The sequence below is a fragment of the Python bivittatus genome, unplaced genomic scaffold, assembly GCF_059951505.1.
Source record: "Python bivittatus isolate LINGU-HERP-01145 unplaced genomic scaffold, Pbiv_v1 ctg000180_np1212, whole genome shotgun sequence".
NCBI classification, from domain to species: Eukaryota; Metazoa; Chordata; class Lepidosauria; order Squamata; family Pythonidae; genus Python; species Python bivittatus.
Genome location: NW_028277047.1, coordinates 1,794,931 through 1,822,029, shown reverse-complemented (window position 1 = coordinate 1,822,029; position 27,099 = coordinate 1,794,931).

Sequence of the window (27,099 nt, the reverse complement as noted above, 5' to 3'; positions counted from 1 at the left end):
CGTGCTCCTCCACAGTGAGGCAGGGGCTATATTGGACCAATGGCTGTACTCTAGCTGCCTCTGGTGGCTCCACTTCAAAACGGGCAAAAAAATGATTCAGCTTCTCTACCAATGAAGCATCCCCATCAGCAGAAATGACATTATTCGGTCTATTGTTGGTAATTTGTTGAATCCCCTGCCACACCTGCCTCGTATTGTTGCCATGAAAATGATCCTCAATCTTCCTCTTATAATCTGTCTTGGCCTGCCCAATGCCTCTCTTCAGACTGGCTCTAGCAGCACCGTATTTTGCCCCATCACCGGACCTGAAGGCCTTGTTCCCGTCACGCAGGAGACGCTGGGCTCCCTTAGTCATCCAGGGCTTCTGGTTGGGATAGATCCGGATGCATTTGTCCACAGTGACAGTGTCTGTGCAGTGTTTAATATAGCACAGGACAGCTGCAGTGTGCTCCTCCAGATCTGGATGGTAAAAGATATCCCAATCTGTCTTCTCAAAACAGTCCTGAAGTTGTTGAGAAGCATCTTCAGGCCAGGATTTCACGGTCTTTATTGTAGGCAAAGCCTATCTCCTGAGAGGGGTGTATGCTGGTGCTAAAGGCAGTGACATACGGTCTGACTGCCCCAAGTGTGGTAATTGTATAACCCTGTAGCCATGTTTAATGTTGGTATAAACTTTATCCAGTGTATTTGCTCCTCTAGTGGCACACTTAACATGCTGATGAAATTTGGGGAGCACTGTTTTTAAATCAGCAGGATTAAAGTCCCCCGCTATAATATGCACAGCGTCAGGAGACTTAGTCTGCTGGTTACCAACAATGTTGGGCAAGAGTCCCAAAGCTACGTTAGCATTGACATCAGGTGGAATGTAAATTGCAGTAATCAAGACCACACTAAACTCCCGTGGAAGGTATATGGGTCCACATCGAACAGTCATATACTCCAGATCCATGGAGCAGTGGCTGGCTACAGTCTTTGTATTGGTACACCAGCTCTTGTTCACATAAAGACTTAACCCCCCCCCCCCTTTACTCTTGCCAGAGTCTCTGCTCCTATCCTGGCGATGAGCTGCATAGCCCACCATCTCAACAGCTGGGTCCGGAATAGCCAAGTGAAGCCAGGTTTCTGTCATTAGCAACACGCAACGGTCCTTGATGAACTTGCTCCGTGCAATTTGCAGCCTTAATTCATCCATTTGGTTGATAAGGGATCTTGCATTAGTAAGGAAAATACTTGGAACTGAAGGCTTGTGTGGGGACTTACTCAACCTAGTGAAAACGCCAGCGCGACAGCCTCTCCTTCTCCTTCTATCCCTCCATCTCCGCCTCCGTCCTACAGGAATGGTGATCCAAGGCTCCCCCAGGGTCCTAGTTGCCTCCGCCGGTATATTATGACAGCGTATAAAGTCAACTGTAATAGCCCTTTCACATTTCAAGCCAATTTGTAACAAAGCTTGCCGGCTGTAAATGCTTCTTGTCCCGCAAGATGTATTAAAAAAAACCAAAAATACACACAAAATCATCCATACCATGCACTGAAAAGGATAGCAACCAGCCGCAGCATCTGCATGGGCAGCCAAAGAAGACTAAAGTTAAGAAATACATAAGTGATTTCCGACCTTCTTTTCAACAGATAATTACAATCTTATTGTCCCTCCTCCCTCTTTAATATTTTACAAGTCCCCTCACCCCCCCCATTGAGTCCGCATTTTTCTTAATCTTCACATCCACAAATCATCAATTCATTTTTTTCTTCTTTCAGCAAAAAGTCCAGATAAGATTTCCAGTCCTTCAAAAACATTTGTTCTCTGACCAAACAAGTCAGTTTTGCCATTTCTGCAAATTCTGACCTTTTCACAATCCATTCCTCCACTGTGGGATTGCATTATTCTTCCCACAATAGAGACGACTTCCTAGAGAGGCTGAGTAAAACTGAACCTCTAGGCATTCGATCTCTGTTGCCATTTCAGAGTTCACCCCTGTGATCACACTTGGGTGAAAATCATCCCAAAATGGGATATGGTTTGTGGGACTGGATGAGAACAGAAGGCCTCCTCTGTGGTGGTCCCCCTTTCTCTCAAGAGCTCAAGTGGCATTTCCTTTCTTATATTCCAGAAGATTGTTGAAAGCTTTCCTATTTGATCAATCTTTTAGCTCCACTTATGGCCATCCATTTCTATATTTGTTGCATATTTCCTCTGATAACAACTTTGGTTTTTCCAACCCCCCCCCCCGAGTTATGGGATTGGGGTGGTTAACAAATATGATAAATAATAGGTGGGTTGAATACAATTCCTTGATTCAGTCCATGGGGGTGTTAGTCCTAATCAGACCACTGCAGACCCCCCCCCCAAAAAAACTATTATTAACAATGGAAGGAAGAGCTTTCTATCCATTTACGTGCCAACTGGGAGGACTAAAATAGCCTCTGAGATAACTTACTTTTTTATTAGCCCGTTGAGGTTGGCCAAATCAGGAAACAGGCCTGGCAAGGATTCAGAAATGCTACTTGATTGTTGTAGGGTATAATAACGGAATCTTGAAAACCTGGGAGAGTTTCTCTCTACTCCATCTTATACCAAGCAGAATCAAAGCAGGGTTATTCTGAGTTTCTTTCTCACGCTTTCTACTTCCCCAGGACTGAGTTGCCATTTCTCCTCCCTTAACGGCTCATCTGTTCCTTCCCCAGCAGTGTCTCTACATTCCTTGACCCCTTCTGATCCATGGAGGTGAGTTAATTCCATGGGAAAAAGAATGGATCAGTTAGTTGTGTTGGGGAAACCTGGCCTCTGGTTAAACCAAGCATGGCTTGGCCCGCATGCGAATTTAGTCTTGGAGAACTGCAAAGAAGGACCTCCCATTGCTGGTAGGTTTTCACTGAAGGAGATGCTTTCAAAGGCAAAAGGTTGAGTAACTTGCAGGATAACTTGGAAAGCCCTCTTCACCAGGGCTACAGATCTGGGTTGTGCATTTGGAAGAACCTGGAATCTTATCCTTTTGCTATCACCTAACAGGGATCTGAAATTTTGCAACCTGGATTTGGTGTGCTACCCTTCAAGTGGATTTCTATAGAGAATGAGCTGTCCCTTAGCTGGCCTTGTCAACTGCTGCTTTAGAGCATCATCCAGAAAAGATTATTTATTTATTTATTTATTCAATGTTTATGGCCGCCCATCTCAGTCAAGTGATTCTGGGCAGCATACAATCAATTAAAATTGAACCAACTCTTCAGTGAACCATTTTTAGGCATGACAAGTTATTTCTTTGGTTGATATCTCCATCCACTTTTCTTAGTACCAGGACCAAAGGCATGGTTCTTCAGAACTAAATGACCTGGAATAAATAAACTGGAACTTGAAAGCAATGAAGGAGAACTGTTTATGTCTGATGCAATAGATGATTTTATTAGAGAGCTCAAGTTTACAGGCAGGACAGAAGATACAAAATGACAGAGCCATTTGGCCAAATGCGGAAAATATGGACCCACAAGCTGCCATAGCAGGATCATCAGTGGTGCATGAAGGTTGCTTTGAAGGGCCTTTCCATCATATAAACATAGTCTTGGCTGCATTCCCACAAAATGCTTAACTTGGTTATTGAATTATCCCATTTTCTGGGTCTACAGAATCCAAACTGGATTGGCACAACACTGTGAGTTACAACACAACCCCAAAAAGAGAAACAACTCAGTTCAGTATGTTGTGTTAATACATGTGCTAGGTCTTCATCTGAACTGGTTAATCATGTGGTGGGAACCCAGCCATTTTGCTTATTCTGGGACCCCCTTCTCAATTCAAGCAAGGGAACACTAAAGCCAGACAAAAGCTCCTTAGGTTAGAGTGAGTATCTGATGGATCTTCAGAATTTGTTGAACTACAACACCCAGCCTCCATCACCACTGACCGAGCCAGCTGGGAATTGAGCTTCAGCAATCTCTAGAAGAGCCACAGATGCCCCACTTATGGACCTAGATGTGCCTTTGAGGAAGGATACCCTAAAGACAGATCTAAGACAAGCATAAGTTGAAGGACTGTCCTCCTTAAACATATATGGTTAGTCCCCATGTCCACAGATTCAGTGGTTCCAAAATTCTTGATGTAATTGTGGTTGTGGGTCCTCTTCAGTCTGCCATCGATGGTTCTTGGGCTCAGTAGGAACGACAAGGGACACATCCACTCTTGCTTCTAGGCAAACACTTTTGAGAAGATGAGTTGGTGGAGGTCAAACAGGGAGCCACGCCATTGGTCAGGGCATGGTAACCGTAGCGATTTCTTCCATCCCAGCACTGAAATGGAGCACATGGATTGCATGGCTCGATACAGGGAGAGTGGTTTGGAGAGTAATGAGCTGGTGATACAATGCTGAGAGTCAGAGGAGGTGGGTGGACCGTCACGGTCATGGGGGAGCAGTTGGAAAAGCGAGGGTCCCATCCGGAGTACACCCGTGCTGCGTTCATTGTGTTGAGCTAAAGGAAACTAGGAGAAGAAAGCTGAAAATAGCAGAGGAAGACAATCAAAGACACATCTCGCCCTTTCTAAATTATTTAGAAGACCTCTTTTACTGAGAACATAGCCACGGGTATGTGAACGTTTTGATCCTTCAGGATCAACTAATGGGCTGATACCATGGGTATCCCATTTTTCTGCCAGGAAGAAGATGGTAGCCCTTTCATTTCCAGGTTCATGGAAGTTAACCCAGCCTAACATTATATCTCAAAGTACTAACCATGGTCAACTCTGCTTAGGTTTCTAGATTAGCTAAGTTCAAACAGCTGATACCATCTAGCTAGACCTTTTTAGTTATGTACCACTGGCTAATATATTAATATTTAATCTCTGACATTCTTTTCCAATGCGTTCTGATCCAATTGCTCAGTTATTTTTCCTATCCACTTTGTAGTCAGCTGAACATAACAAATTTTCCAAATCCTTCAGCTGTTACGTGCCCAGTAACTTCAAGTATTCTACTCATCCCTTTTACAAGTGCTCAACAATCTAAGAGTAAACTTTCTCCCAGTTTTTAACATTTCATTGAATACTCCATCACATAGGGTCTTCGCACACTGCTGTCTGGTGATCAAACTGAAACAGAATTTGGAACACGAACCAACATCAGAGCAGCTCATACTCAGATTTTTTTACCCACCTTTTTTATGGATTTTCAACAAGAAATCAAATAAGCTGCAGTGGAAGGTTTAACGTGCAGCAGCAACGTGCAACATTGCAAGTAGCAACAAGAAGTTTGGCTAATGATGGAAAGGAATGAACGAATGCCAAGTTCAAGAAGAACATCAAAATGTGATACAATTGATAGACAATTCTTGGTCGCCTGATAGTTAAAAGCAGGATGGACCTGCAAACTCACCAAAAATGTCCTTGGAATCCTATTTCGTGGCTAAGAGATTTGGCCCAAGTTCTAAAGAACTTCTGCTAAACTTACCAGGTTCTGCAGTTAACAAGAAACTTGGTGTTGAAGGTCTTCTGCTCCAAGGCTTCTGAGCCTTTTATATTATCCTTCCAGTGGCTCAGTGGGTGATACATCTACTTTTCACAAACTCCTAATTAATCGCTAAGAACAACATTTTTCTTTCCGTAACACCCAAGTTTTTTCAAGGAATGACTTTCTGTCCCTTTGTTCTTCTTGAAACTTCCTTGTGTTTCACCGCACCAGGAGAGACCCTCCTTTGAAAATTGCTACGGCTCCCGTCTTCCCAAAAAATCATTCTGGGTACAGCCCAGTTGAAACAACCTCTGGAGTTTTGCAAAGCAAACTGACATATAAGGCCCTCAAAAAAATGGTTTTGTCAACTAAGCCTGGGGATCCCATAATACAGCGGAGCCTGCTAGATGGTTACATGATGGTTGATCGAACACGCTCTCCATATGGTTTTTTTTGGTCGCCATTTGGTTTTGATCTTTTTAATTTATGTTGATTGTATTTTTAATTGATTCTTATCTAGTTGGATTATTTGATTGTGCACGCTGCCCAGAGTCACTGTGTGAGATAGGCAGCTATAGAAATGTGATAAATACATAAATAAATGGGGCATTACTCTTTGATGAAAACCATCAGTGATGGTTCAATATGCCTTATAGGAAGCAAGGACAAAATAGATACATAAATCCAAATACCGATTTTCTAATCCATATGGTTCACACCCAGACAAGATGAATGTGGTGTTAATTCCTCCAAAAGTTGTTATGAATGTGAAATCTGTGAGTCTCCCGAATGTCGACGGGGTCTAAAATTCTAGTTGTTCTCAAAGTCTTCAAGGTACCCTCCTTGTCAAACTCCTTCAATAATGAGAGGTGGTTTGGCCGCCAGTTCTTCACCCTTGGTGTTTGCTTCCATAGCACCTCTTCCAGCTGATCCCTTCTATTATGGAGAAGGACGTCAACTTTGCCCAAGCAGAACAAAATGATTTGCAGCTCTAGTGGACGTGTTTTGAGTCTTGATAGGTAAGTATGGTAGAACAATAGCGTTCAGTAAAGGAGGGGGTATTTTCTAAGAGGCACTTGACCACTTTGAGATAGCTCCTGGTCTTTTGGGAATGTCTACGTGGTGTCAGCAGTGGGATTTGAATTTAATCCCGTTGAAACCATCTGCCCCTTTCCGCAAAGAGAGGAACCATAAAAGGCATGTTAAAGAGAATGGGAACTCCCGCACTCATCCAATCTGCACTATTGCCTAGGTTTCGATTTGACGTAGGGCCATGAGGACTAGAGTCTTATGTAACCTTCCTAGGAAGAGCTACAGATCGGTGGCTCAACAGATGCCTTGCCCGTGGATGGTTTATGCACAGCTGTTTCCTGTTTGCCTCCTCCTGGATCCAAAACATCTTGGCCTCCCTCTCCCTCACCTCTCTCCAAAATCAGGAATAATTACCATTTTAATTAGCAGAACGAATTGCAAGGAGGGATTTTTCAGTCATGCTAATGGGCGCCTGGGCTTCTGAATTCTGCTGGCTGGCACTTTAGAAAAGAAGGACCCACCCTGGTGACACTCCTACGTGGCTCAGTCTGATCTCTGGCACCAGATTTTCACACGATTAAAAACCCATCTGTTGTTTTGCTGACGCTTGTGAATCTTCACCCACGGCATGCGAGAAAGTAGGAAACACCTTCCTGGTAAGACTTCAAAGGAGATAAAGTATGGAAACCTAGAGTCTCAGAAGGGTGGGGGGCAAGTAGATAACATTCATTCATTCATTCATTCATTCATTCATTCATTCATTCATTCACTTACTTATTTATTTATAAAAGATGAAAAATTGCAAAGAAGGTGGGAAGAGCTCAAGTTTTAAAAGAATTGTCCAGCTAAGGTCTTGTATCTTCAATGCTTCCAACCGTGTTTCCTATTAACTGGGTCAGTGAGTTGTTGCAACAGCAAGAAGAGGTCAGTTAACCTGGTCAGCTAACTCTGAATGACCTAGTTGAAGTCCTAAATAGATCCGGTGCTGCTTAGAGTGAAACCAACTCCACCCAACCTGCCATGGTGTAGGAATTGGGGACCGTGAAGTCAACTTGCCCTTAGCTTAGCCAAGATTGATACAAAGTCCTAGAGAGGTCCCACAAAAACAGAGCCTCTCTAGGCCTTCCATCTTTATGACTTTCTCTGTTTTTAACCTCTGGTGAAAAAGGAATAGAAATGTGGTAGAGAGGTAAGGAAGACCCCCTCAATGTATTCACATCAGCATCACCGTAGATTTTGTTCTTTATTTTTTTTCATGCTGAGTTGGGAGGGAAAAAACAGGAAAAGGAAGTAGAACAGGATGTCTCCCTGCTTCCTTTGAAACAGCTGGGAGGACTAAGGCTGACCCTTCCCTCTCCCCAGCTGAGTCCAACAGCTTGAGAAGAATTGGCTGAGTTGTTCATATTGTAGAAATAGGGCTTCTGTTCATATTACCGTGGTTGCAAACATGCAGTCAACTCAGATTTGACTGTGGTGGGCCTCACATGCGTGGGGTCATCTAAATTCAACGGTGCAACCTTGCTGTAGACGCTGGAAAAGTGAGTCTGGGCTGGGCCTGTCGTCAATTGTCCTTAAAGTTGGGCAATCCAAACCTTCTGAACTCACGATACCACCTACCTGCCCATTTTCTGCAGAAACTGGAACTGGATCTTAAGCAGGTCATGTATCAAAGAAGCGCTCCGATCCAACCATTTTAGGATGGGGAAATAGGAAGGCGGGGCTTAGATGTGTCTTCAGATAAATGCGTTGCATAAATGGCTCCTTGCAAAAATATCCAGAGCTTCTGTTGGCCAATCTGAGAATGGTTGCATCAAACCAGCCAGCAACGCTGCTGGCGAACAACACATTGCTTCAAATCCATTGGCTGCTTGAGATTTTAAAAATCTCAGGGTCCTTCAGATGAAGACGATGACAACAGAGCAAATATTACCTTGGAAATGTTCATATAATAATAATAATAATAATAATAATAATAATAATAATAATAATACCAGAAAAGTGAAAGAAAAGAAAAAGAAAACCAAAGTTAAGAAACATAGATGACTTCTGATTTTCTTTTCCACAGATAATTACATTCATTGTCCCTTCTCCCTCTTTACAAGTCCCTTCACCCCTTCATTTAGTCCTCATCTTTCGTAGTCTTCAAATCTATAAATCATCAAAGTATGCTTTGTTTTCTCCCGTGGTGGTTAAAAACAGTGCTCTTTAGGGACGAAAATTATGATACTCATCAACTCCACATCAGAGTAATGGGGGAGTAATTATGGGATGGGAAAGTAGAAACCATTAATTACTGACTTGATACATCTGGGCTTGCGAGCTGACCACTGCTAAAATCAGGATAACGAGGCAGGTCGAGTGGTTCAGATCACCATCTTGAATGTGGGCACCACTGAGTTATGCCTTAAGCCAAAGCTGAGGTACTGGAAATGGAATGGATTAATTGGTCCATTTGATTTTATCCTATATTAATCCTTGAAACATTAAATCCAAGTCTTTTTTTTTTTCCTTTTTACAAAGTTGGGGGATCCCAGTAAGATCTTAGATGAAATGGATGGACTTCTGACTCATCTCTATGGACCCAATTCAGTAGGTCAGGCAATGTGATGGAATGGAATTATGAAGGCCATGTTCAGGGAGAAAAACATTTCCTTAGCTCGCTGGAGGAGCGTGGGAGATACAAGAGGATGAGACTGGCACCTCCCTGAGGAATTCACAATGTTGTGGCTGGCTGACTTGGGAACTGGGGTTTCAGTCTGGGAAGATTCTTGCTAGAGTTTGTAGCTAATAAACATAGCTGAACTGAATTTGCATTGTCTCTTGGAGTTCCTTGGGCTAGGCCTGACAGGCTAGTCCCATCTTAGACTGGGTTGCCTTCGACCTAATCGCTATGTGGCTGTCCAAAAAGCTGAAGGAAATTAGGATAAAGATGAGGGGAATGAAGGGAAGAACTCCATGCTATTGTGAGGACCAGAATCTTGATAAGCCTTGGTTCCAGAAATGCATACATCAAGATGTTGCGTTCATGGAATCAAAAGAATGAAGGCATTTGTAGGCACGAAGATGAATCTTGCTTAATGCAGGGATCCCAAAATGTTGGACCAACCCTTTCTTGAAAACATCCAATAAGGGAAACACCACCCTTCCACTCTCTAGATCATTAAGACATTTCTCCTAATGTTCATCCAGAATCTACCCTGAAGTCCAGGAGGTTAATCTTCTCTTCTTTAGACTGAGGTCCCCATCTGGCCAATTAGGATTCCCCCAGAGACCCTAAGCCTGATCTAACATCCTCGTTTCCCAAGGACCCATCGCTCAAAGGTGCCTAAAAAATTTTCAGAAGAATCCAGTTTCATTCAGCAGAGCAGGGCAGAGCCACCCATGTCTTGGTTGGGACTGTAAATCCCTTAATGATTTTTGTTTAAAGAAAGTCCTCTGGAACAACGCCTGTGGAATGTTTGCTGAGGTTGGGTGAGCCAAGAGATTTGTCATGAAGAAGAGATCAACAATCAGAACAATTTGGGAACGTTGCCAGCCTTAATTATTAAGCGCTTCTGTGCAAACTGTAGTAGAGGGCTGTCATTTGCTGCAGAGGAATCACAGACCAGGCTCATAAGTTGCACAAAACCATGATTTGATGAAGCAAGGTTGATGGGACAAACCATGATTGATTGCATAAGGCACTTTGCCACCGTTCCTGGCTTCAGGTAACGTGTAAAGTCAAAAACAAACCAACTTTGCGATAGCATAGTGAAACGTGGTTTGCTCCTGTCCGCTGGGACACATAGAATGAATGTTTTTCTCATGTGAAAAGAGCTACACATCATATATGGATATTTTTTTAATGTTGATATTTTGAGAACAAATTGAGGTGATCTGCCAGTGGGACTCTAGGGATTTCTGTTCAAAGAACTGATAGCAAAAAGCATGTCTTTTGCAAAACCTGAATTTAGGAAAACTGCATTTAATAAGAAAAGTTGTGTGCAAAAATTCTTTTTTTTTTTGCTACCTTGTTTTTAATGATGGAATAGAATTGGATGGAGCAGAGTAACAGGTCATATATCCAACATTCCTATGTTTTTAACTCACAGATTTCGCTCGCGAATAAAGCAAAATTCAGAATGCTAAAACGTCTTGCTCCCCCATACAACTTCCAACCTGTCCCCCTCGACTTCTTAAATTCCAGCTGTTTATTCTGCTAAGTCCATCCATCTCTTCTTTTCATTGACCGCACTCCTTCAGGCAACCAAAGAGAACTTCAGCATGGTCTCTGCTCTTCCAGACAAAATCCAGCTACTGGGCTACCCTTTATGAAAAAAGCAACATCTCCCTGACATGGTCAATCAGCGATGGTATCTTCAGAAGAGAAGCTCCAGAGAGGAAGAATGAGAGAGGTTGGAGCCATTCCAGAAGTTTGAAGGAAGGAAGAGATCAAAGCAAAAGCAACATCTCTTTACAGTGTCTCCAAAATTGGAGGAAGGAACTGAGATGCATACTTGCGAGCTCATATGGTCTGAAAAGGTGTCATGCTTCCTTGTTGAAAGGAAAACCTGTAGGCGAGTCCATAACTTTGTAATTTTACCTGTACCTGTTTGTCTTTGAAAGATATGTAATCTGTCAACTGCTTGTCAGCAAATGCAGGATTTATCCCTTCCAAGTGACCCATGGTGGACAAGAGAGGTGGGGAAATGTGAAACCAACAGTGAAACTACCAATTACAGTAGGAGACAAAATACATTCTGGATCACACCTCACCTTCATACGAGTTCTTCCAAGGTTAACTTTTAATGGATTTATCCAAAGAGAGTCGCAGAAGCAGAGTTATCCAACCAAGGAAGAGCCATTTCTCGTAGAATTAGACACTAGACTGAATATTTCTTCTCCTTGGTCAAATTCTAAAACGCCAGAAGGCTAGGTCTACATCTTGTATGAACCCATCCTTGGGTTCTGTTCCACAGACTGGACTCCGTACATGTGAACCAGCCAGATATAAGGTCCACAAATCTCTTGAATTGTGGTGGGTGATTCCTCCTCCTCCTGTTCCTCCTAGACCCAAATTTAGAAATAGAGGACCTCCTTGTAGAAAGATGAACTTGATAACTTGACTACCATTTGGGAACAAAGCCAGATAATTTGGAGTCTAGAACCTGGGAAGAAATTTACAGATACAGAGACCCACTTGGGGCTCTAGTGGAGACATTGTAGACTTGACTACCATTTGGGAACAAGGCCAGATAATTCAGATTCTAAAATCTGGGGAGAAATTTACAGATACAGAGACCCACTTGGGGCTCTAGTGGAGACATAGTAGACTGCAGGCTTGACATATTTGAGATTTTGCTCTGGGCCATGAAGAGTTTGAATTTCAACTTCTTGGAAATGATATGCACTAGTTAGATGATGTCTTGGGGCTAAGGGCTGGAGGGGCAGGGATGGGGAAAAGGACTTAATAATAGTGAAGTGGAGGAAAACAATAATTTTGGGCAATTTGAAGATGCTGCATTTGCCACTGCTCTAGTTTGTCAGAGGAACCTGGGGCAACTATATAAATATACCAGCAATTCCTCAACTAAGTTTGTTTGGTCAAATCTCCTCCACTGCTCTTCAGTCAGCAGGTAAGATATAATTCTTTCTATTTTTAAAACCAAACCAGCTAAACAAATAAGGGCAAATTAGTAAACAGACTACCAATTATATCAGGTCAATGTATGTCTTTTTCTCTTCATGATGTTTAGAGTGTCTTCTTTCTCCTTCACCATGATGACCTCCTACAAACTCTGCACTTGTGTGTCCTGTTCTTCTAAGCTTCCATACTCTAAGGCCAAACCATCATGTCTCTGCATGTTCGTTTCAGAAATTAACATACCTTCTCACCAGGAGCTGGTTCCTGCTCGAAGTGAAACTCTTTCTGAAGCTCAAAATATCCGAAGATTTTCCAGGCAGAAGAAAAGTAATCTTACTTGCTTGCCAACTTCTCAATTATTAGGTCATCTTGGGAGAGGTCCCACTCGTAGAATCTCTTACAATCTCCAAAGGAAGCCACCACTTCGATCATACAGATATATTAAATGTTAGGTTCATAAGAAGGAAGGGAGAAAACACGAAGGAAAAGGCTGTGCATTTGCGAAGATGGGAGTCGTCGAGGTGGGCCCAAGATCTGGTCCAGATGTGGGAATTCAACAGAGCTCGTTGGGTTGAATTTGGAATGGGTATCACCAGAAGGAGGTGTGTTTTTGCATAAAAATCCATCAAATCTTCAAATCAATTCAGAAGCACCTGATCCAATGGAATGCATCAAACTCATCTAAGAACTCAAGATTCAGTTGGTCAAAGGAATGATCAGATTCAATTGCTTAGAAATGGAAGCTTTGCACAGCTTTACCAAACCCTGGTAAATTAGCATTATTGCAAAGTATTGAATGAAATGACCCAACACACGAATTTGTCTGACTCATATAATGCTACGATACCCTTTACAATAACTTGTAATTGTGTTTGAGTGTGTGCAATTCTCTGTTCTCCCACTAGATGGCCCAATTCTCCTACTTGATATCGCATGGTTCGTATTATATATGGCGAAAATACCTTGTGTGGTCTTTTTAATCTCTCTTTTTCAGCACCAAAGCTTTGAAAACGTTAGGCATGGTCTGAAAAGTTGCATTAAAATCCACCCTTGTGATCCGAGAGGGTGGAAGTCACCCTGTGCGCACTGAGTGTGCAAACTGGGGTGTGTAACTGAATCCTGCTCAATGCAGATGGTTCAAAAAATCATTTTCAATCGATCAATTTCAATGCAAAAATCATTTTCAATCGATCAATTTCAATGCAAAAATCATTTTCAGTCGATCAGTTTCAATGCAAAAATCATTTTCGGTCGATCAATTTCAATGCAAAAATCATTTTCGGTCGATCAATTTCAATGCAAAAATCATTTTCGGTCGATCAGTTTCGATCAATTCCATCGGATTAGACCGTAACAATTTTTTTTTTTTAAAGGAGGAAGAATCCTGTCTGACTTGCCCAAATCAAGACAGACCAAATCTCTGAGTCTGATTCCATTAAAATCTGTTCAGACTCTTAAAAAACATTTTAAATTAAAATTAAAAACGCACAAGTGAAAACTTCAGAATCGATCTGAATGAACAATGATGCATTCTGTTCAACTTGCCAAATCAACCAGACACTTTGAATGTTCTCCCAAGCTTTTGATCTCTAACAGACGAAACGATGGCAGAAATAACTATTATTTCATGCAGAAATAACTTTCTCCACAAGAAGGCAGTATATTATCATTTATTTTAAAAAGCAATGTTGCAAATCCTTCCTTCCTTCCTTATGTAAACTTAGACCAAAAGAAGATTTTTCACCCCACATTCCAATTTTCTGTTCTTGCTGTAGGATTACTTAATTCCAAGTGAATGATTTTCTACTAGCCCTGCAGAACTTTAAAAGGATACAGATTTCTTCTAAATGAACCTACAGCCCAAAGATCCCCAAAGAAGTCAATATTTCTTCTGCATTTTCACTTTTCATTCTGCTTCCCCTCAGCTGAAATCATATAACTTTCAAAAAGTTAGACGGAATTCTCATTTATGGGCTGTGTTCAGTCGGTCTTCAATTTGGAGTCCTATAAACCCCCCGATGATAAATAAATCTGTATGATGCCCTCTTAAATATAAAACGAATGATTTCATTGGGGTTCAGGCTGGGCAGGAAATAAATACAGTACTAACTTTGAATGATTTGAGTTTAAATTATATCAGTCGGGGTCCTCGGTCTTTTAATTTCTTTTTAAAGTGAAATAAATGAAGATTAAAAGCATAATAATACGATCAGAAGAAATTAAAACAATAATAATAAATTGATAAAAAAGAAAGAGAAAGAGGAGAAGAACAGTCCCCATAAGGAATAGTAATATACAATAAGCAACACCCTTTCATGTGTTGTTAAATGTAGACCATACAAAAACCTAATACTCCATCTTTTTTTTTTTTTTAGGGTATAAGGTATAAGGTATATGATTTTTAGGGTATAAGGTCATTTCAAAAACTGACCGAGAACACAGACTTGGGTGTACAGTGTTGGGTTGTGTAACCAGTAAAAGCTAGAGCACGTTTTGACAGCCTTCCCACTTTGCCTGAGCAAGACAGATTTTTTTTTTAAAAAAAAGACCCCCCCCCCGTTTCTGGAGACCCCAAGCGGACCCCAAGGGGCAAGTATAATTTCACTGTATATTCCTGTCTCTGGTGACTTTCTACATAAGCAAAAAGTACGTATCTGGGGTTTTTCAAGGGCAATGCTACTGTCGCCGCTTTAAGGGGGTGATCGCCCTGTTTTCCTGTTAGAAGGAAAAATGGGGACAAGGAAGAGTAAATGGATGGAACTTGGAATGGTAAAACTTTAGTTGCTGGACTGTGTTGCCTTTAAACAATTTCTGCCGCAGTATCACAGCTTACGTCAAGATAAATAAATGAACAAATCTGAAAATGGGAAGGAATTAAACCTGCTTGGGACATGTATATTGCAAGTTTACCCACACAAATTGCAGTGCTATGTCACCGATACCTTCCCCTGCATCCAAAGATCAATTAGGGCAGAGAAACACACAAGGGGCTGCCTGAAGTCCGTCATACCGATTTAATCCCATTAGTAACTGTGTTTTAGTTGATGGATTTAGGCAAAGCAGAGGGAAGATTCTAAAGGAAAGATGTTATCGCTAATCAAGATAATCTTCAACTGATTATCGTTATCATTTTCACTTGATCGGTAAGTTATCGGGGTGATCTGGGGCTGGTCTCCGGTTGGGTTTGTCCAGCGTCGTATGGCAGGATGTTAACCGTGGTTGGACGTCTTGGTACATTGGCTAAGGTGCTAACCATGCTTATGTTTTTTGGGAGTTAGCCAAGATGTTAACTGTGATTGGTTGGGGTTTTTGGAGTTAGCCGAGATGTTAAACTTTAACACCCCATTTTGTGGCTTGTTGGCGTGAGCTCCACCGTTGACCATGGTATTTATGTAAACCTATCCAGTCCGTCACTACGTTGGAATTGGGTGAATTCCTGTGTACCGGTTCAGCCATTAGTGTGAATGCTGTTTCTCACTCTCAACAACCTTGCAGGGTTGTAGGGAGGGAAAAATAAATAAATAAAGGTGGCCCCTTTTTCTCAAGGGCTGCCTTGAGTTTTCAAAGGCGAAGCAAGATTAGATAAGAACACGGGATGTTCGCTTTTGAGACAGTGAATTATCGTGCCAGAAATGGATGCCATAAAGCTCCTTTGTTCTTTTTTGCTGAATTAAAATGGGAAATGAACATACCGCTGTCTCTTTTAGCAAGCCCAAACAGTTCACATTGTTATTTCAGTAGGGAACCCAGTATGAGATGAATAGTGAGCAGCCCAACATTTTATAATGAATCCAGAGCATTTCCGACTTAATCTTGGCTAATCTCAGAAAGCTAAGCCCGGTTAAAGTTGGTTAAGATGTGGACAGGAGGCCAAAAGGAGAGTCCAGATCTTTTGGATTAAAAAAACAAATTGAGAAAGGCGGACCTGACCACGAATAGTCACCAAAAGTCAACTGAGTTCAAACGAAACTTGACCTCGCCAGGCATCACAGGGAGAATCAGCAAACACACGTCTCTTTGTGTGTCTGTGTGTTTCCTGTTCCTGAAAAAAAAAACCCCAACTCTCATAAATGCAAAAATCAGGATAATTACACGTTGTGGGCAGGGAGGGAAGAGAGGTGAGAAAAAAAAAATGGAAAAGCTCTTTGAAGTGTTTTGGCAAGCTTGCCATCATGGCTTGTCTGAGGCGAACGGGGTGTTAAAACCCGTCAACAGATTCTCGGCCGAGAGCCGATGACTGTCCCAAGCTGTGTCAGCAGCTATTCAAAACCATGACTCAGTCTGAATGCTTTGTGGTTGTTACTCAAAACTCCTGAGGCTCTGGAGTTGTGAGGGTATGAAAATAAAATACTTCTATTGTTGCCAGTCGACTGAAACATTAATATTATTATTTTTTGCTTGGTTCAACAAAGATTTCCGTGAAGGGTCCTTTGAAGCATCTTCACAACCAACATGCGCCCCCCCCCTTGCTTCTCAAAGAGTAGCAGAGGACCACGTGGCTTCATTCTGAACTCCATACATGCACAGAAGCTTTTTTGTAGCTCCGGAACAGCGCCTTGTGAAAGAACATCTTTGTCAGCCCCAGCAAAAGGCATGAGAGCTGTTCACCCTGTAATAGGCTGCTTTGCATATATAAAACATTAATGAATATTTGCGAAGTTCTTTGTTCTAAAGGAGAAGCATCTTAATGGCCCTCCGCCTAGAGTCATTACCGCCTGATGTTAGTCAGAAGGCCGACAGTCAAAGGCTTTGGAGTGAATTTCTGGATCCAAAAATGGCCACCCAAATCCAGCACCTTCTTTCTTGGCAGAAGCCAAGCAGAGGCTGCAGAGAGAACATAAGGACAGTCTTCCCCTCTCACGAGTATTCAGAGACATGCTTCACCTCCTTCCAGAAAGGGCTCATTTATGGCTTTGTCCAGGTGCGAAATCTAGCCATCACGATTCTAACCCATTAAAAGGCCTGATTCACACATGGTGGAAAGCTGGCCTGCTGTTTGTTATTGTGTTTAGACTAGGCCTATAATTGTAGCTTGTACAGTAGACTGTGGGTAAGCAAACCATAGCTTAATGTGATGATGGGACCCAGATGTTGGCTTTTAACTGACTCTTCTGAGCCTGGCCATTTGGAAACATTGGGACCATGCCCCCTCATGAGATAATTTTGCTCATTTCAGACATTTCAGATCTCCAGTCCTTGCGAGAAGGGGATAAATTTGAAAATCCACAACCAGATGCTGTAGCATGTTATTTCTGGCACAGAGCTGGCTTCTCCAGGTCAGTCATAAGGTCTGAGAACTGCTGTTCTGTGCAGCTTAAGTTGGAAGAAAACGAGAAGAAACAAGGTCTCTTTTCCATGAAAGAAACAGGAACGCTTAATAAGTGTAATTGCCATACTTAAAGGGGGTAAAAATGCACGGGTAGTTGAGAATCTCCAATGAGATGGGCGGGTACAAATTCAGGCAGAGAAGCTTCTGTTGCAATTGTGTCCTGGAAACACCCAGTTTTGGGGAGAAGCAACGTTGCCACGGATGTGCTGCGGCCTTTCAAACAGGACCCTCAAAACGTAGGGTTATATTTTTAATTAGCTGAGCAGATTTGATTATTTAGACTCAGAGGTGAGTCACTTGGCTCCGGTTTCCAAAATGAAGCAATCCGTTGGGCTCTAGTACTTCTCAGTCACATCCTGAAGGAGCAGGTCCCATTGAGTCTAATGATGTTGACACCAAAGAAGTGAGGTTAGTGTTTTGGCCCCTTAATTTTTTTTTAGGATCATGGGACTTGTTCACATGTCATACCAAATATGCGTGCCTGTTTAGTTCAAAGCATTGAGGCTATGCCTGTCCCATGATGAGTTGCCAGAGTGACAAATCGACTTAAGATTGGCCTCAGTCTCGGGTTGCCATTTTAAAAAAGGTGCTGGCACGTGAGGAGGAGGCGTGAGGAGGGGAAAGGAAAACAAAGAACACGTTTGCGTCCCTGGTTCCTAATGTCACAAAGGGATCGGCTGCAACAGCCTTGTTTCCAATTCTGAGAAGGACCCGGTAAGGCCCAAGAGTTAAACTGGGATCACTGGAGAAGGAAAGGAAGCATAAAACAGTTATATCTGGGATTTCTGTCCTGGGGGAATTGTGTCCAGCGGCATCTTTTTGCCCCATGAAATAGCTCCAGAAAAGAAATATGAAAACCGTGTCAAACCAGTATGTCTAAATGCCTTGGAGAAACTAACCCAACATATAATATCACATGGGACTTGATGGGGCTACAGTCTGGTCCAAGGTATTAGCTCTTCTTATTTTCTCTCGATCTTTTGAGAAGAACCTAACCCCAAATAGACTTTTATGGTCCGCTGGTATCAGCCCTACAAGGCAGACCAGATCAAGAAAGCAACTCCACCAGAAGAACTATATTTTTTCGAGATGGGATCTGCAAAGGGAAGCTTAAAAACAGGAATATTTGACCATAGTTTGGCAATGTTTGATCTGATTACTATGTTAGCCTGTTACAATATCTGAATTCTCACACCATACTGGGTCATAAACTAACCAAAAAGGCTGGAGTCACATTCCATGGTAAGCCGCTCACACATGTGCACAGACACAAAACAAACCAGGATTCAAACCAGCCCAACTCATATTGTGTGAATGCATCAACTCAGTCTTTACCTAACGTGGTTCAACATGTTGTATTGAAGCAAAGCTAGTACATGATTTGTTGATGGAACAAAGAGCTTTTGACCAAGGATGAACACATCCTAAAGTCAAAATGTTTGGAGAACATAGCTGAGGTGGCCAGATTCGTATCCAACCACACCATCCAGAAACAGAAGGCGCCCCATCTGGAAGGAGACACCTGGAAGGAGATCAAAAGTTCTGCTGTGTGGAGGAGAAGACCAGGAGGAATTTATTTTGTTCCTCCTCAATTCTCTCAAAGACATATAAGATTAAAGGCAGGGTGTAACACTGCACCTCCTCTTAAGCAAGATTGTGATCACAACTAATTGTTGCAAACATGAGAAATAGGTTGAGGTTAATTATCAACGTGTGGCTGGGACTGGATTTCGTAGTTCAATACTTATCCTGGCAGAAAGTCATGAAGGACCCCTAGAAAGGGCACGAGAGCAAGAGAACATGAAGAAGAGTTAACGTTGATTAGATAGACTAAAGGCCTCTCTAGTCCTATTCTGTCCCTTGATGGGCCAAACATAGGAAGTTCCCACAAGGCAGGTGTGAAGGTCATCAAAACTTCTCACTTGGCCAAGAGAGAAGGACTGGTTTAAAGTCACCCAAGGAACATCCATGGTTGAAGATGGGTTTCAACCTTGATCTCTGTGAACCTCGTCCAACACCTTAACCAGTACACCACACTGGTTCTCAGAATTCATACATTATTGTTAAATTATCATTATTTAAATACTATTAGTACATTATTCAATTACAATAAGCCACAAATTCATAACTCGCCCTGAATCATGATGTTAACTTTATTTAATCATGCAAACCTGGGTATTTGGTTTGAAAAGCTTGCTTTAGGAGTTAGTATTTGGTATGAAGGCTACTGTGGCTTATTTAAGACTTGACATAGTTTGAGAACTTGGCTTTGATATGGCAACCTCGTGAAGGGGAGAGCCAATCATTCTTTTGCAGAAATGGTGGGATTGCCAAAGAACTCTTAATAAAAGTTGCCTTAAAATTTACCCCAGATCTAAAATTTTATTAATTAAGCCTTCAAATCTTGACTTTTTCATTAGATGAAGTCTTTGTCCCAATTCCATGACCTTCCAAGATTTGAAAAGGACTATCATAGCTTCTTTGCAACTCTTGAGAAAAACCTTATATACATATGTACATGTATGAAAAATCCTTGTATATCTCATTTTGTTTCTTGTTTCTTTTCTATTGATTTCCTTTTTCTGTTCTGTTTCATTAAAGGCAAATAAAATCATAAAATAAAATAGCCCCTTCATTCTATTCTTTTCCCAGCTAACTAAATCGGATTTGATCTTTCTCTGTGTATTAGAGTTGATCTGTTTTATATCTGTTTTTTTTCTTTAAGTTATAAAGCGAGGAGGCTTTGATGAACATTTGAAAATTTGAATCAAGGTGGACAGATTTTGAGCACTGGATCGATCTGACCCCGATTCAGAAATTTAGTTAGTCTGAATTGGTCTGATGTGGAGATCCTTGTTAAATCCACTTGATTTGCTGAATCGGGTTGAATGTTTGAATCAAATCAACCTTCTAACACAATTCAAGTGTTCCAGTCGAATCAGACCCACTTCCCACATGCCTATGAGAGGCCCCAAGTTTCATTTATTTGTAAATTCATCAAAAATACTTCTTCTCTCACTACCAGTTGGCATGAAAGGATCTAGGAGACAAACAAATAACTATTAGCAATTCAGAACAGGCTTTATTTGGCATGAAAATACAGAATGGAACAACACCCAACACAAAGGGCAGATAAGGGACTTTTTTTTTCTTGGCAAGATGAGATACGGATGAAGAAATCGACGAAGAGAATGGCATGTAGAACTGAGCTAGCTAAAGTTGGCGAAGGTTTGTGAAAGCCAGCCCTTAGTGGTCCCCAAAGGTCCCTCAGATCGCTCACCTATATGGGGGATAAAGGGAAGTTGCACTGGAGGGGGGAGAGTTTTTGTGAGCTCAGCCACATGTTTGAGAAGGTAGATCTTCTAGATGTTCCTTCTGGAGCAAGTTAGCAAGGGCCACAGTAGCTGGAAGAATCAGAACTGGGTCTCCGGCATTCTGAAGCATATGGCGACTCGGGACAGGATCCGTAGGGGTCACTGGAAATGGGTCGGGAGCTGTACCGGCGGCGGTCTGCATAGCGTGGCTGGCGGTAGCCAGGAGCACAGCTGTAGCCACATGGATCGTTGCTGAATCCACAGCGATATGTGTAGCCGCGGGATGAATAAGAGCTTCTGCCATAACTGGGGGGGTTGTTATAAACACATGGATCACATCTTCCACCATAGCTTGGATAATACCTATAATCAGATGGATCATAGTATCTTCTACGATAGCTGTAGAGGTACTCTAATCCATATGGATCATAGCTTCTTTGGACACCCTTGGACAGGTACTTGTAAACACATGGATCATAGTATCCTTGACTATTGTCGAGGAGGTACTCATAACTACATGGCCCATAGGTACTTCTGTAGGTATGGGGCATGGGGCGGCTGCAGTCCCAACCCGAAAGGTAATAGGTGGGGCCCGGAAGATAGCGGGATTTACGTGGTATGTAACATCTGGCCGCAGTGCCAGCTAGGGAGGTGTAGGGTGGATAGGCACTAGAATCGGAGCCGCTTGGCTTGTAGATGGTGGGTGGGCAATAGATGGCTTTGGTGCCCTCAGAGGGATGACTACTCAAGATTGTGATGCCGATCATCTTTGGATGGAGGTACATCTGGAATCCAAAACACAAAGTAATTTGATGATGAAAAGACCCCTTTTTACGAGACAAGTGGTTGTGACAGATCATCCCATCCATCCTTGCTCCCCTTCCTGTATTTCCCTTCCTGCATCCCTTTTTTCCCTCTCAAGCACCACCTTCTTCCTCCTTGACCCACAGAGCTAAGAGCTGATGCTAACATGAACCCTAACCCTTTCATTTCGGGGGGATTTTGCAATCTCCGGACTCATATGGCTCCTCTCCGACCACAACACCTCCCCGTTGCATTGCAGAGTCTTCATACCATCTGCAGAACGACTGGGGCTGGCCCTCAAATTTTGCGTTCGAAGGGTTGGCTGGTTTCCAATCAGCCTTGGGACACTCTAAAAGTCGTTTTGGGAAAGCTGAGTTTTACAAACTGATGTTGAAGCATTTTGCTTTTTTGGAGATGTTTTTTTGAAGTGCAGTTCTATCCAGCTGTCAATAACTAAGGAAGAGTAAGCAAGCTCTAAAAATGATCTCTCAGACACGCTAGCTTGTCCGTATCAACGTATCTGTGTATCTCCAGCTGGATCTCTCTATCTCAGTCTCTAAAGAACTGTCTCATTAATTCTAGTTGCGATTTGCATAGTTATCAGTTGTTGCCTGAAGATTAGGAAGCAATAGTTAGAGATTCTAGATCTAGACCAATACGAGGAACGGGGAGTGGTGGGTTCAGTTGCATTCGAATGCCAACTTATCAAGCCTTCTAATTTTTTCAAGACGTGAACCAAAAGGCAGTCTGACAAAACTTAAACTTTTCTGAAATGTGCAGTGTTATTTCTAATTAAAATAAGCTTTGAAAGCATGTGCATTTAAAAAAAACCATATTGTTGAAAAAGCAACTTATAGTAAACATATTTCATTAGCAACAAACTAGCATATCTATCTATCTATCTATCTATCTATCTATCTATCTATCTATCTATCTATCTATCTATCTATCTATCTATTCTGTATATTCTCTAAATATTCTTTATATCTATCTATCTATCTATCTATCTATCTATCTATCTATCTATCTATCTATCTATTCTTTATCTAAATATTCTTTATATCTATTCTCTATCTATATCTAAATATTCTTTATATTTATCTATTCTTTATCTATCTATTCTTTATCTAAATATTCTTTATCTCTCTCTTCTTTATATAAATATTATCTATCTATCTATCTATCTATCTATCTATCTATCTATCTATCTATCTATCTACCTACCTACCTACCTACCTACCTACCTATCATCTATCTATCTATCTATCTATCTATCTATCTATCTATCTATCTATCTATCTATCATCTATCCCTGTGTTTAATAGTTAATAATACAATGTCATTTCAAAACACAGGATTTAAAATGCACGATCATTTCAGCGTGAGTCTACTTTTTAAAAAAATCAAACAGAAATAGCTATTCTCCTGATCCTGTACACTTTTCTACAAGCACAAGGCTAAAGTTCATAGATACCAGATTTCTCTTTTTTTCTTTTTAAGAGAGACTTTAAGATTAGTTTTGCTCCCACCACCAGCTGAACGTCTCCCCCAATGAGGCATTCTGTCCGTTTGCAAAAAAACGAGGCACCTACCTAGTGATCTGGATAGAGATAAACAGGAGATAGTTGAAAGACAGTTCGACCGAGAGTCCTCTTTTTTTATACATTCGCTTCCATAGCCGGAAGACTTTAGCCTCTAAAAGGGGAGAATCTAATTATATGCCAACCCCAGCTGCTGTATTCCTGCTGTAAGTGGGTTTAATTACTTTGATAGAGGGTTGTTAATCTGCAGTAGGTATATCGTGCTCCTCTTCCTTGTAATTTTCAGCCTAGCACAAATACACGGTGCTCTTCTACACCCTTGTAATTTTAAACGGGGAGAAAAAGTTATGTGTAAGCAGCTTTTATTTTATTAACTGCTGTCCTGGATTGGCAAGATTTAGAGATTGCCGCCCTAGAATGATCTTATGAACCCACCATGTTTTCTCCAAGGAAGTCAAAGGATGAGCATTGAAGGGACTCCTCCTCTCCTCTCCTCTCCTCTCCTCTCCTCTCCTCTCCTCTCCTCTCCTCTCCTCTCCTCTCCTCTCCTCTCCTCTCCTCTCCTTCCCCATCCCCTTCCCCCCTTCCCCTTCCCCTTCCCCTTCCCCTTCCCCTTCCTTCCTTCCTTCCATCCTTCCTTCCTTCCTCCCTTCCTCCCTTCCTCCCTTCCCCCTTCCCCCTTCCCCCTTCCCCTTCCCCTTCCCTCCCTCCCTCCCTCCCTTCCTTCCTTCCTTCCTTCCTTCCTTCCTTCCTTCCTTCCTTCCTTCCTTCCTTCCTTCCTTCCATCCCCATCCCCATCCCCATCCCCATCCCCATCCCATCCCATCCCCATCCCCTTCCTCCCTTCCCCCTTCCTTCCTTCCTTCCTTCCTTCCTTCCTTCCTTCCTTCCTTCCTTCCTCCCTTCCCCTTCCCCCTTCCCTTCCCCTTCCCCTTCCCTCCCTCCCTCCCTCCCTCCCTTCCTTCCTTCCTTCCTTCCTTCCTTCCTTCCTTCCCCTCCCCTTCCTTCCCCTCCCCTCCCTCCCTCCCTCCCTCCCTTCCTTCCTTCCTTCCTTCCTTCCTTCCTTCCTTCCTTCCTTCCTTCCTTCCTTCCTTCCCCCTTCCCCCTTCCTTCCCCTTCCCCCTTCCCCTCCCTCCCTCCCTCCCTCCCTTCCTTCCTTCCTTCCTTCCTTCCTTCCTTCCTTCCTTCCTTCCTTCCTTCCTTCCTTCCCTTTCTGAAGGTATTTCAGAACCACCCTGTGATGGAAGGGTCTGGATCCTTAGTCCTCTATCTGCTTTTCTGAGAGTAACTTCATTGAAATCAATTGTCCTCCTAGTGGGACAATCCTATATGTTTGTCCACTTCTTCCACAGGTAAACTGCATTAAAGTTTTTGCAGTCTTGGGTCTTCCAATAACTCAAAAGCTCATTATCACACCAGTAGATTTTGCTCTTTAAAAAAATCCTTTGAGGATCTAGCAGGCCATTTTTGGTTTCTAGATCTATTGGCGCTTTGTCTCATTTTCTACTAAGCGCAGAATGGTGTTCAGAGGGTTGATTCCAAGAGTATTCATTTGAAACTCTACATCAGGCTGACTTTTCATATTGGACTAACTATTTGGTCTGTCCTAATTTATTTTTGGATTCTAATAGACGTATCTTGAGCAAATAAGAAAACTGATGCCAAAGGAGCTGAACAGAACTTAAGTCTGATGAAACAAGAAAGAGGAAATAATAGAATCCCTGTCTTTTTAGAAAACTTCAGTGGATATCTAAGGAGAGTATTGTCTAAGCAGATATTAGATTTTTCTTTATATGGCTATTGTTATTTGTACTTGTGAAACCAATCTCTGATTATGTAGACATCTTTCAAGACCAGGAACACTCATCTTATGGCATAGCATTATGAGACCTTCTCCTTGAAAGCCTTCCATGATAGACTGTGGGCAAGAAAACGTGTATGGCATGCAATACTCTACCACCTATCATGAAATTAAAAATGAGAATTGAAACTACTTGACACTATTGGTGTAGTCCAACTTTTAGTGTAATGTGTAGCCTTGTCCAACATTGAAAGAATCGAGAAGGACCAGGTATATTTCTTCTCCACCTTTCCTCCTGGTTGCAAACCCCTTATCAGAAAACCAGGAAGAAGATTTGGCACTCTTCTAAACCTGATACATGCATGTATTGGATAAAATTTGGGGAGACAGATATTCATCTACAGTGTAATCTGATAGGAATGTTTCAAAGAAGAACCCAACGATTAGTGAAATAACACAGTGTTTGGGGCAAGACCTGTGATGCCTTACAAGCATGATTAAGTCAAATGTTCATACCTTCCCTTCCTGAAAGGGCAATTAGTCAACACCCCACATGGGTAAAAAGAAATACAATAAATTGGAAATCAAACATTGACTTCCTTCAAATGAAGAAGCCAACAACTTGTGTCTACTGTAACAAACAGATGTCACCTGCCTTTTTACAATAAAGCAGAAGGAGCCGCAAGACTTAATTAAACCTGGGTTTATCACCACATTGTAGTTGTTGCTTTAGGGCTGGAGAACCCCAGGGTGCTGGTTAATTAAAGCATGGGCTTGTTCTCTGCATACCTTTTCCATGTTATGGGTTGTGCTTTTCCTAAGGAACAAAACAAATAATAAATATATGTGGAAGGAACTCTAGTCCTGTTTCTCCAAGAGGAACATCAGTGGTGGAACATCTTGAGATGATTTTGGTGATGGTCTTCCAAACTGGCCAGTGGATACCAAGGAAGGTCTAAATGAAAGAAAATGTGTCTAAATGAAAGAAAAATAAGGAAACGGGCATCAGATTTTGCCCTTTGAAAGACTGCAAGATCCACCGTGCACAGGAGATGTGACCAACATATTATCTGAAGATGAGAAATGGATAATATTAGGAGAGAATTGGGATATGATATTTTTTCCCCCAAAATTTACAGTGGGGAGAGTTAGGTAATGGCTACAAATAGGATTGTTATAACAATGGGCTTAGGATAACATGTAAACTTCCGCTGGCAGGCAAGTCAGAGACGTTTCTCCAATGAAGATTAGAAAACAGATAAAACCAAGGACTCCCCCCCCCCCCTGCCCCCAGTTCTCAGATTTGGGAAGAAATCAGACGGGTTCAGTTTTAATGAGTAGCTAATTGCTTAATTAAGTGCAATTAAGCTACTGTTTCTGCTCTTTCAAAAGTGGGAGTTCTCTAGTTCAAAAATGTCCTCCCCAAAATGTGTCATTGGGGGAGGAAGGTGAATGGAGAAAGAAAAATGTTCATAATAATTTTTTAAAAATGTCCTGAACAAGATTATGTTGGGGGAAATGGTTTGCAAGGAATGTGGATGTGGACAATTTTGCAATGCATTTTGGGACATTCTGGCACAGACTCAGTTTTGCCCTAAACTGATGTGGAAATGAGACAGAAGAGGTTTAGGAGTGGGAAAATGAGGAAACTTTGAAAGCCAAAGAAAAGAATGTTTCTTTATGACAGTCACAGTTTGACACTGTGAGGGCCATCAGCTTGGATGGCACCGCTTTGAACATGCACAGAACATGCCAAAGGATCAAATGATCAGCAGTTGGTTGCAGGAAGGCAGACCGTATCTTCCACGTATAGAAGCAATGCACTTCGGGATATGAGTCGTTGGTGGCCATCAGGGAATCCAATGGTCATCTAATCAAGCTGGTGGACTTTTCATGAGACCCAGTTAACTGCTATGGAATCAGGATGCCTGAGCTGAAGAATCATCTCATCCAACATTATTTATATTCTTATGGTACTCATAGTTCAACTATGTTATTGACCCAAACGTGGTATTTAAATGTTTAAAAAGGGGGGTGATGGAGATGATCTCCTATCCTTGAGGTTGGTGGGAGCTCTTCTGATAGAGGGGAGAATTCTGAGTCAGGTGGACTCAGGGTATAATCTAACCTGGTGTAAACCATCTTTGTATGTTATATGGATTATTATTCCTTTTTATTTATATCCCATCTTTTCTACGGAAGCTGTTACGAAGGTCCCTT